This window comes from Dipteris shenzhenensis, chromosome 4, assembly GCF_047967505.1.
Source record: "Dipteris shenzhenensis isolate YYH24624 ecotype China chromosome 4, Dip_SZ_1.0, whole genome shotgun sequence".
NCBI classification, from domain to species: Eukaryota; Viridiplantae; Streptophyta; class Polypodiopsida; order Gleicheniales; family Dipteridaceae; genus Dipteris; species Dipteris shenzhenensis.
Genome location: NC_141599.1, coordinates 5,351,030 through 5,361,926, shown reverse-complemented (window position 1 = coordinate 5,361,926; position 10,897 = coordinate 5,351,030). Strand labels below are relative to the sequence as shown.

Sequence of the window (10,897 nt, the reverse complement as noted above, 5' to 3'; positions counted from 1 at the left end):
TAGGGAGAGGATGTAGTGGAACTAATAGATACAATTGAATAATGAATGCCCGACCAGGGTCAACGGTCGTGACCAGATTAGGGTTATCTTAAATTTGTCATTCTCCCTCACAGATTCCTCTTTGTCTTGATAGATGCAAAAAAGTAGAAGAAACTTACAGAAAAGAAGGGGCTCAATGCTCCTTCACTCCTTTCTACCTAGAAACAAGAAACTTAGTTTGTAATACAATGAGGTCTGGCCATTTTAAAGTCATTGCATTGATTTGCCTTGAACTTGTTTCTCTACTCCGTAGAGAAAGGTATTATGCATGGAAAGTGCACAAAATGAGAACTAAAATGGGCTTAAGCTAGTCTAGCATTGCCGTTAGGAAATAAAACCTCCTTGGATTTACATTATAGGTCTAAAGTTCAATTGGATGGTTGACCTTATACGCATGAGAAATATGACGTCACGGGGATCCAATATTGGATCGGATGGGAAGAATGGACACGTGGCAACACAATCGGATCATCTCTCTAGTGAAGTCCGATGCCTACAAATAGTCTACTATTGCTTTCTCGACTGGCAGAAATCCCGTTGCTACTAGCACACCACACAGCGTGGGTATCGGTAGTGTGGTATGAGACTCCGTGTATAGAGGGAGTCTTCCTATCCTCGTGCATTGGACTCTCTTCTCACGTATGAATCATAAATTAAGTCTTGTCAAGAATTGAGATACAGGGAGAGGAGCCCATGAGAGACATTAAAATGGAAATTGCCAACTTCCTTCCTATTAATGGAGGGCTCGGCCCTTGGGGAGAAGCTACAGTGGGATCCAAGAGGATAGTTTTGACCTACCCCATCCGCCACACAAGCACGGTACTGATATCAGCCTTTCACAACCAGCGTCGTCAGCCATCTACAGACACTAGTTGCAGCAATAGGTGTCCCCCGAGGTACTCACCCAAATTTGGTCTCCGCTGTGGGCCAACCTCCAGCCATGAAAGATATCCCTTTTGCTTGGCTATCAGCATAGCCCCATCTGCTGAATGGAACTGCCCTTCCTTGCTTCCACTGTGACAAAACAAGATTTAACAGATGCCTATGCTGTGATATAGATATACGATACTTATATTTCCAGATTTGGGCTCTGCGCAAAACCTTGCCAAGCGGACTTGGCAACTTCGAAAGCGTCCTTGACGTTGACAGACTCCTTATTGGGAATTTCTATTGGACTCCCCCCCGCGAAGGGGGAGGGAGAAGAGGTGCGCCAGGCCTCTGAAGTAGTGCAAGACAGAGGCGACGCGCGCAGTCCCGTGCAGCAAGCTCCCGGATGGGACTGCCCCCAGAAAGAAATTAAAACAGATACTACACTTGATCTTAGCCAAAAGGCCGAGAAAGGTATGAGAAGCACTCAGGCGCAGGCTGCCTTAAGACTGCCTTAAGACTGCATGCATCCCCTTTCCTTACCAACCACTCTACGATTAACAATGGGTATGTATTCTCAATCTAGTAAAGGCATCTCTTCTTTGGATGCCTTATCTTAAGGTTCATTTGTGTGGTCTAGTAGCCTTCTACACCCGATACATTTAATCGCTAGTTTGGAAGCATGGAACTTGCACGTCCTACATCTTCCAAGACATCACTCAAACCTCTTGCCTAGTCTCAAGATCTTTCTCAAAAATAGAATCATTGCACTGTACTCACAACCTCTTCAGGTAAGTAAAAGTGCAAAAGTTTTGAAATTTCTAGGTGTCCCCAGTGTTAATGGGGAAAGATGGGCATGGCTTTTCCAAAGGTTCAAGGGTAAATTTTCAAGGTGGAGAGGCTACCAATCAGATTTGCCAAGGACGAGGAACATGATCCTTAACCAGGGCATTTATCCTATGGCCATCTTCTACTTGTCTCGTTGGTGTCCCTCCCAATCTAATTTGGACAAGTTCTCCATGGTGTGTAGATCTTCTCTGTGGGGTGGTCACCACACCTGCTTACATAATCTCCCAACAAGTAAAGTGGACTTTTTGCAATAAAGGAAATAAGGGGAAAAGAATGAGGGTTGTAGATATTCTTGATAAGTAGCTTACAAGCTAGCAACCTTGTAGGTTATTAAAGTAGTTATTATCTCAAGCACCTCGTGGGCACAAACTTCTCCTGCTCAAAAAACACATCCACAATTAAACTAATTATGGCTCCTAGATGGAAGAATTGTTCTCTATGCCTACAATCTGTATGTAACCTTCAGCCTTGCAATGCCAAAGGAAGGCACCTTTGCAGATCAATTGTTGCCATCAAATATGCTATCAATCCTTTGGGAATCAAATATGGGAAATGTTACAGCAACAAACCTGACTCTATCGGTTTTGGTTGGTATGTCATCGATAATCCCCAAAGGTTCCATCTTGGTAAGATCAACTAGTCAAATGTTGAATGTGAGTGAGGGAGGGAGGCTTGTGGTGGGTAGAGATTTGAGGCGAGGGGGGGGGGCGACCAAGAGCACCATTAGGCATAGAGAGAAAGGGGAGAGGATGGCATTTGAGGGGGACATTGGGTAGAGATTCAAGAGATTTGAGGGGGCATACAAGGGTGCCATCAGGTGCAAAGAGAAGGGGAGAAGACATGATGGGAAAGCCAGACATTCAAAGGGCGGGTGCTAAGGGCAATAGGTAGAGATTCAAGGGGGGGTGCTAGGAGCACCACTAGGCATGGAGAGCAAAGGAAGGGGACGATTTAAGAAGGCGAGGCAAGGGCATTGGGAAGCATGAGAATGAGAGGAGGTGATAGGATTCCAGGGGGTTTACCACCTGAGGGGGGATAGTACTCGAGGGAGAGTGGGGAAGGGAGTCAAAGTGCAACAGGTTGCTACTAGGGACTAGATTGTGAGAATGGTGGGAATCGAGATGGGGGGAAAGGTGGGGCTGTCAAACTATGCAAGCAGAGTTATGTCGAGATAGGGAGAAAAGGAATGCAAAGGGACTGTGAGTCTACTTCATGTGAAGATTTTAGCAGGGTAAAAAATTAAAAGATCCAATGATGATGGTGAGGCTCGCTTAATGTGAAGATTTTAGAGGGCAACAACATTAAAAGAATGGATGATGATGGTGAGCCTTGTTTCATATGAAGATTCTAGTAGGGCAACATAATTAAAAGAATGGCATGACACTTGTATTTGCCTCTTTGTTAGGATTGACAAATCACCCTAAAGATGAAAAGAGAAAAGATATATCCATGGTAAGGGTAGGTTAGGGAGTTTGTAACCCCACGAAGGACACAACTCTCTACATCCCATAGTGTAAATACACTTTATTGGTGAGTGCTTCCTAACTTTGAGTCTGTGAATATTTCCATTGCTAACACTGGCACACTCAGTGGTTAAATTTTCTTGAAATTCTATCTATTTGAACCCAGTGAATCATTTGTAGGACCATTATAATGGAATATAGTAGACCTGTCACTTGATGTAACATCACACCAATTCAAGACTATGCCAAAAAATAGAGAGAAGAGCTTGGTGCAATACCAATGTTCAACCTACCTCCAGAGAGGGCTATCTACCAAACCCAAAAGAAAGGACTTATTTTGCAATAAAGAAAAACTAAGCTAAGTGCAATCATCATCATGTGCTCAAGTACAATGCAAGAGCACTTGAAAAAATATAGTTCCACCATTTTATATCAAAATTTCAAGGCTATGAAGCAATAAAATATAATATCATCCAACGAAAATTGTCCAAAATAAAATCATAGGACCATGAATGAATTATATCTTCACTCCATTCAGACATAGTAGAAATGTCATAGGCATCACTGTGCCTAATCAAAAACCAAATCAAAAAATGAATATGAAGATATAGATTACTTAATTTTAATCTATGGAAATTCTATGATGATTTTAATTTTTTCCATGTCACTTGCAATCCCATGTTGAGAAATGATGTGTCCCAAAACAATTCCGTGGGTGACCATGAACTGACATTTTGTTGGATTTAGGGAGATGCCATATTCCCTGCATTTGATTAGAACTACTTCAAGACATTTAAAGAGGTCTTGCTTATTGGAGTGGATGCACAAATCATCCAAAAATACCTGTAGGAACTTGTTCAGTAATTGAAGGTAGTTGTCCGTGGGTGACCATGAACATATCATCATCATGTGCTCAAGTACAATGCAAGAGCACATGCAAAATTATAGTTCCACAATTTTATAACAAAATGCCAAGGCTATGAAGCAATAAAATATAATATCATCCAATGAAAATTGTACAAAATAAAATCATAGGACCGTCAATGAATTATATCTTCACTCCATTCAGACATAGTAGAAATGCCATAGACATCACTTTGCTTAATCAAAAACCAAATAAAAAATGAATATGAAGATATAGATTACTAAATAATGATTTCTTGTAATCTTTTTTCTAATAAGTTGTCTTCTTGAAATAAAGCTCTAATTTTTCATACATCATATCTATTAAAATGACTTAAAATATTGTGAACAAAATTTTTAGAACATTGTTGAATTTTTTTTCTATCTAGAATTTCTATTTCACCATTTCTAAATCATCTTCTATATTGATACAGAAATTCTAAAAAATATCTTCATGAGTTATGAACCAATATCCATGATCATATCTCAATTCTTAAATATCAAAATTTTAATTTTTTTAAATTTTGTTTGTAGAATTTCTATTTCCATTTGCAAATTGCCTATTTTTGTTTGATATATTTCTAATTTTATTAGTGGTATTGTTCTTTTTTAATTTCAATTGTCATGTATATTTGTATAGAGGCCAAGGGTTGAGAGATATCCGATATGAAATTGTGCTTGTTTGAAAACTCTTCTGGGCTCTTTTGGCTCTCTTGGTTCTTCTTTACACCCTTAGTTTCATCCACTCCATCCCATCACCAGGACCCAATATGGCTAACATCTTTTCCACCATTATTTAAATTTGTTTTTGCAAAACTATACTAGGAAGTAGACATTGCATGGGTATTAGAAACTACGCTTGGTCTTCTTGAATCAAAATATGAACATGTATTCCACACATCATCACGAATCCCCTCATTTATAAGAGTATGTGCATCAAAGAAAATATCATCTTCATCATCACCCAAATCAAGAAAATCTATTTATGAATTTACATCCTCTTGCATTTCTTTTGAATTCTCGTCCATGTTTTTGGGTTGGTTAATAATCTAATCTTCATGCACATAATCTTTAAGAGAAAGAATGAATTGCATGATGATGATAGTTTCTTCATCACATATACATATACCATTCGCGCATAATGGATCATCAACTTGATTATTATCATCGTTTGAAATATTATTTTGCTCCAATTAACATTATCATTCATACAATACATGTTTTGATCAAAATTAAAATTATCATCTATAGAATGCAACGAACACTCTTTCATTTGGGAGTTTTTTGATTGATTGGTCTATTTACTACCATTGAATAATTAAAAAAGGGGGACTTCAATTCCAAACCAGGGAACTTGTGGATGCAGGGTCTACAAATAGTAGGTTTGGGTACTTATCTTATTGCTCCCACATCACATTGGAGGTGCAAAGGTGTAACATCCTCTCTAATATCACATCAAATAGAAATCTAATCTTTGTGAGAAAAACAAACCTCACCCTAGTCTTCTTTTAGACCTAGAAATGCATGTTCTTACTACTCCAATTGTCTATGAAAATATATGGAACTTGTAGGCATGGGATAGTATCCCAATACATTTTAATACTAAAATTTAGAACCAACTTTTTTTATTAATTTTGATGTGATAAATTGTTAATTTGATGATAAGCAAACCCTCCTATATGATAAAAACCATTTCAGTCATCATCATCCTTGTGATCAAATTTGCAATTTGAATTTCCTATTTGATTCAAGCAAAACATTTTGCTTTTGTAAAATATAAACTTTATTCTAAAGATCGAAAATATTCCAAATAAATTGAGAACACACAAAATATCCCCCTCCTCCCCCCCCTCCTCTCTCTCTCTCTCTCTCTCTCTCTCTCTCTCTCTCTCTCTCTCTCTCTCTCTCTCTCTCTTCCCCCCCCTAACCCACCCCCTATCCATCCTCCACTCAAGCCTAAAGGCTAGCCAGCTCTAGGCGGTGGCGGCCACATAAGGTGCCATAGAGGCATAAGCACCCGCTCGCGGTACCTAGCACCTGCAGCGGTGGAGCTCCACCCACCAGTCCATGCATCGGCGGCAATGCTCGCCTCGCCTACTCCTCCCAACATCCGTCAATGCCAACGGAGCCCCGGTCGATCACCCTATCGTGGCAGCTCAACTCTGCCCGACCTCTCCAGTCGCCATTTTGTGACAGCGCCGCCCTATTCTGCCCCGCCATCGACCCAACCTCTGCCTCGTCTAACAACACCCCTTCCATGCCATCTCCCCATCTCCTCCTCACCGCTTCGCCCTGCCTTTGAGCTCCAACCTCTGCAAACCTCCCTCCACAGGCCCTCCTCTCACACCCTCCACCGCCCCTCCCCTCACGCCCGTACTACAAGTTTTGGAAGTTCAAGCCACATGTGTGGATGAAGCTTGATAATGAGATTTCAGAAAAAGAAAGTCAACAAGATCCTCAAAAAGGGATTAATGATATTGCGCCACCTAGTGACCATAGCCCATGCATGGCTAGTTCAACACCATTAGAGGTTGTACTTCATGAAGTACCACAAAGTACTACAAGAACTACACCAGTGGTAGTGTCCCCATAGCAATGCCAAGACCAATACGAGAATCGAAAGTGCAAGAAACTGATAGCATTGGAGAGACTCCCATCTATGAGGGACCGGCCAAAAGCAAAACAATAAACCTCGCCCTTGAAAGGGAGGAAGAGAAATTGGTATTCATTGGGAAACAACTCACACAAGTAAATGAAACAAAGCTAAAAGCACTCCTAATGGAATACCATGACTGCCTAGCATGGTCATACAAGGAAATGAAGGGAATTTCACCACACACGATGCCTATTAGGGAAGGTGTCCACCCTTAAGGTATGTGGACCATATAGACCAAATCCAAAATATGGTACCATGGTCTATGAAGAACAACTCTTAGATGCAGGATTCATATACGAGATAGAGCACATTAATTGGGTTTCACCCTTCGGCATCGTGCTTAAATGGAATAAGAAGCTAAGGATATGTGTCAAGTTAAAGAATGTGAATGCTGCCACAATTAGGGATCACTATCCCCTAACCCTAACAGAAACAGTGTTGGAAAAGGTGGCTGGATCAGAGATATACAGCTTCTCGGATGGCTTTAGTGGCTATAACCAAGTTCAAATTGCTCCGGACGACCAATCTAAAATAGCATTTGCTATAGAATGGGGAATCTTTTCCTACAGAGTCATGCCCTTCGGCTTATGTAATGCCCTTGGAACATTCCAGAGAGTCATGTTCACTGCCTTCAATTACTGAATAAGTTTCTACAGGTATTCTTGGATGATTTGTGCATCCACTCCAATAAGCAAGACCTCTTAAAATGTCTTGAAGTAGTTCTAATCAAATGCAGGGAATATGGCATCTCCCTAAATCCAACAAAATGTCAGTTCATGGTCACCCACTGAATTGTTTTGGGACACATCATTTCTCAACATGGGATTGCCACAAGTGACATGGAAAAAATTAAAATCATCATAGAATTTCCACCTCCTAAAAATTCCAAAGGTGTAAAGGTCTTTATGGGACATGCTGCCTACTATAGAAGATTTATCTTGTGGTATGCCATGATAGCCAAACCAGTTTACAAATTGTTGGTGGAATTCATATGGATAGAAGAGTGTGACCTAGCCTTTGAGCTTCTAAAGTGATGCCTAATCACAACACCCATCCTTATATCTCCCAATTGGGATATTGATTTTGATGTTCATACTGATGCTGCCAAGTATGCAATTAAGAGTGTGCTTTGCCAACCTGGTGAACATAAGAAAGACTATCTAGTTTTCTTTTCTCGTCAACAACTCAATGATGCAGAAATCAACTATACCACCATAGAAAGAGAAACCCTAGCAATGGTGTATAGTGTTAAGAAATTTCGACACTATTTATTGGCAAATGATGTTGTTTCTACATTGACCATCAAGCATTGCTTTATCTTGTGAACCATCCGTGGACAACAGGAAGAATAACTAGATGGCTCCTTTTGCTTCAAGAATTCAATTTCAAAAATAGTGGTCCACAAAGACGCCCAACACTACATTGCCGATCCTATGTCTTGTGTCAAGTTGGGAGAAGAAGCCACTGGAATAGAAGATGGCTCTTCATTGACAGGAATAAAATGAGCCATCTTGGTCAACCGATCAACAATTACCCACACAGAGTTGTGCCCCCTCTGTGTCCTAGGTAATCCACAATAAAATCCATGGAGATGCTTTCCCATTTGCTAGATGGAATCTCCAATGGGTGTAGGAGACCTCCTACCTTAAGGCATTTAGCCATATTGACTTGTAATTTTTGGCACTTCAATACATAATATTGGACGTCCTTACCTATTCCAGACCAAAAGAATTGTCTTTTGAGAAGTGCATACGTCTTCTCAATTCCGGGGTGTCCAGCACTTGAACTATTATGACACTCAAAAAGAATTTGGCATCTAATGTCATTATTATCCAGGACACATACTCTACCCTGGTAGAGCAGGTAGCCATCTTCAATAGTATATTTTTTCCACTTGAGTCCTTCATCACTAACCTACGATGTGTCACCATTTCGATGTCACTCCTTAGTGAAAGCCTTTCGATCCCTATTTCTAATTGCTTTCCATATTTCAGAGAAGTGAGAATCAAACTCACATTTCCCTTTTAAGGACTCTAGGAAATCATTCTGAAATTAAGTAAAACTCAATTCATTAACAATTGGCATTCGGCTAAGAGAGTCTACTACCACATTAAACTTCCCCTTCTGACATGTCAATTGTATATCAAACTCTTGCATTAATTCAGCCCATCTAGCTTTTCTACCTTTAAGCTCTGGCTGATTGCAAATCCACGTAATGCTCTCTTGATCAAAGATGATCTCGAATTTGGCACCATACAAATAGTGCCTCCACTTCTTCAAAGCATACACTATAGCGTATAGTTCCTTCTCATATGCCAAGTAATTCCATTGGACATGGTCTAACTTCTTGCTTTCAAAAGCCTCTGGTCTACCCATTTGTAAAAGTATCGCACCGACAACAAAATTGCTAGCATCTATTTCAACCATAAATGGTTCATTATTAGGATCCATAATTTTTAAGATAGGAGCTACTGCTATAGCTGCTTTTAATTTTTCAAAACCTTTCTTTTGAGGTTCATCCCATATGAAGGTGCTTCCCTTCCCCTTAAGCTAGTCCATCATCAGAACAACTATCTTAGCATAATCTTGGGTGGATCTCCTATAAAATCTAGACAAACCTAAGAATATATGTAATTCTTCTAGGTTTGTAGGATGCGGCCATTCCAATATGGCCCTTACCTTTTCAGGGTACATACAACCCCTTCTTGGGATATTATATGTCCCAAGTATTTCACTTTTTTTGCAAAGAATTCACATTTGGATTCTTTAGCAAGGAGCAGATTATCTCTAAGTAGCTCAAACACTTTTCACAAATATTCCAAATGCTTTTTTTTTGTTTTAATATATAAAAGGATATCATCTAAAAAAACTATAGAAAATTTGCCTAAATATGGCCTTAAGACACTATTCATAAGTGTCATGAAAGTTGCTGGAGCAATAGTTAATCCAAATGGCATTACTTTAAATTGAAATGTCCATACCTAGTACGAAATGATGTCTTAAGGACATCCTCTTCCCTAATTTGTACTTGATGATATCTTGAACTTAAATCAATTTTAGTAAAATATTTTGCCCCTTGCAAGGCATAGGATACTTATTAATGATCAAAGAGATCATACTGCGAGGCATAGGATACTTATTTTTTATGGTGATTTAATTTAGTGCATGGTAATCTATGAATAAACGCATAGTACCATCCTTTTTCTTTACCAGTAAAATTGGTACAGACCAAGGTGAGCTACTTGGTTGAATTTGGCCCTTCCTAAGGTATTTAGTTAATTGTCTTTCAACCTCATGTTCCTCCGTTTGACTAAGCCTATATGGGGGTTTATAAACAAGGGTAGATCCAGGAATCAAATCTATTCTATGATCTACTTCTCTCTCAGGAGGTAAACCATAGACATTAAATCATTGAAAGAAGATTTATACTTTTTAACATTATCAAAAACAATATTACTTCTTTTTGATGCAGAAGAGATAAAATCACCAATAAAAGTAAGTTCACAGAGATATACCTTACATTCTTCTTGGTGTAGCAGTCATTCCAATTCCTTTGAACAAATAAGAGGAGAATTGGGCACTTCATGTTCTCCTTGAATCTGGAAGACTCTACCCTCTTTTTCAAACATAATGGAGTTATTACGATAACTCCGCTTTAAGCTATGCCCAAGACTATACAACGACCAAGCACTACGTCTGTTCAATTGAGATGCATGATTTGGAAATCCAAGGCATCTTGATAGCCTTCAATATCCACCGCTACACCATGTATCATGGTGTCCCAAACCTTTTTATCATTGCGCTTTGCCAAAGAGACCACATATTTATGGGCACTTGGATTCTCGGGCAATTTTAATTTCTTCACTAATGAATGGTTCAAGAAATTATGTGTTGCACTATCATCAACCATCACTCTTGTTGAGAGTTCATGCTCAACATCATGTGATCATGTGTGCATAGCACCATCACGTGATCATATGTGCATAGCACTAACCTTATAGAGTGCTATAAAGGAAAGGGTTAGCTTCCCTAACCCTAACCCTAAAAGGGTTTGTATATATTCTATTTTTTCAACTAATTCTAGTGTACAGTTAGTCATTTGTGGTGTGCTCTCTAGGTG

General features: G+C 39.5%; 1 pseudogene; it reads right to left on the bottom strand.

Annotated features, from left to right (window-relative positions):
• Positions 1 to 1,239: 1,239 nt before the first annotated feature.
• Positions 1,240 to 1,384, bottom strand: LOC147902367 (U2 spliceosomal RNA; annotated as a pseudogene).
• Positions 1,385 to 10,897: the final 9,513 nt, after the last annotated feature.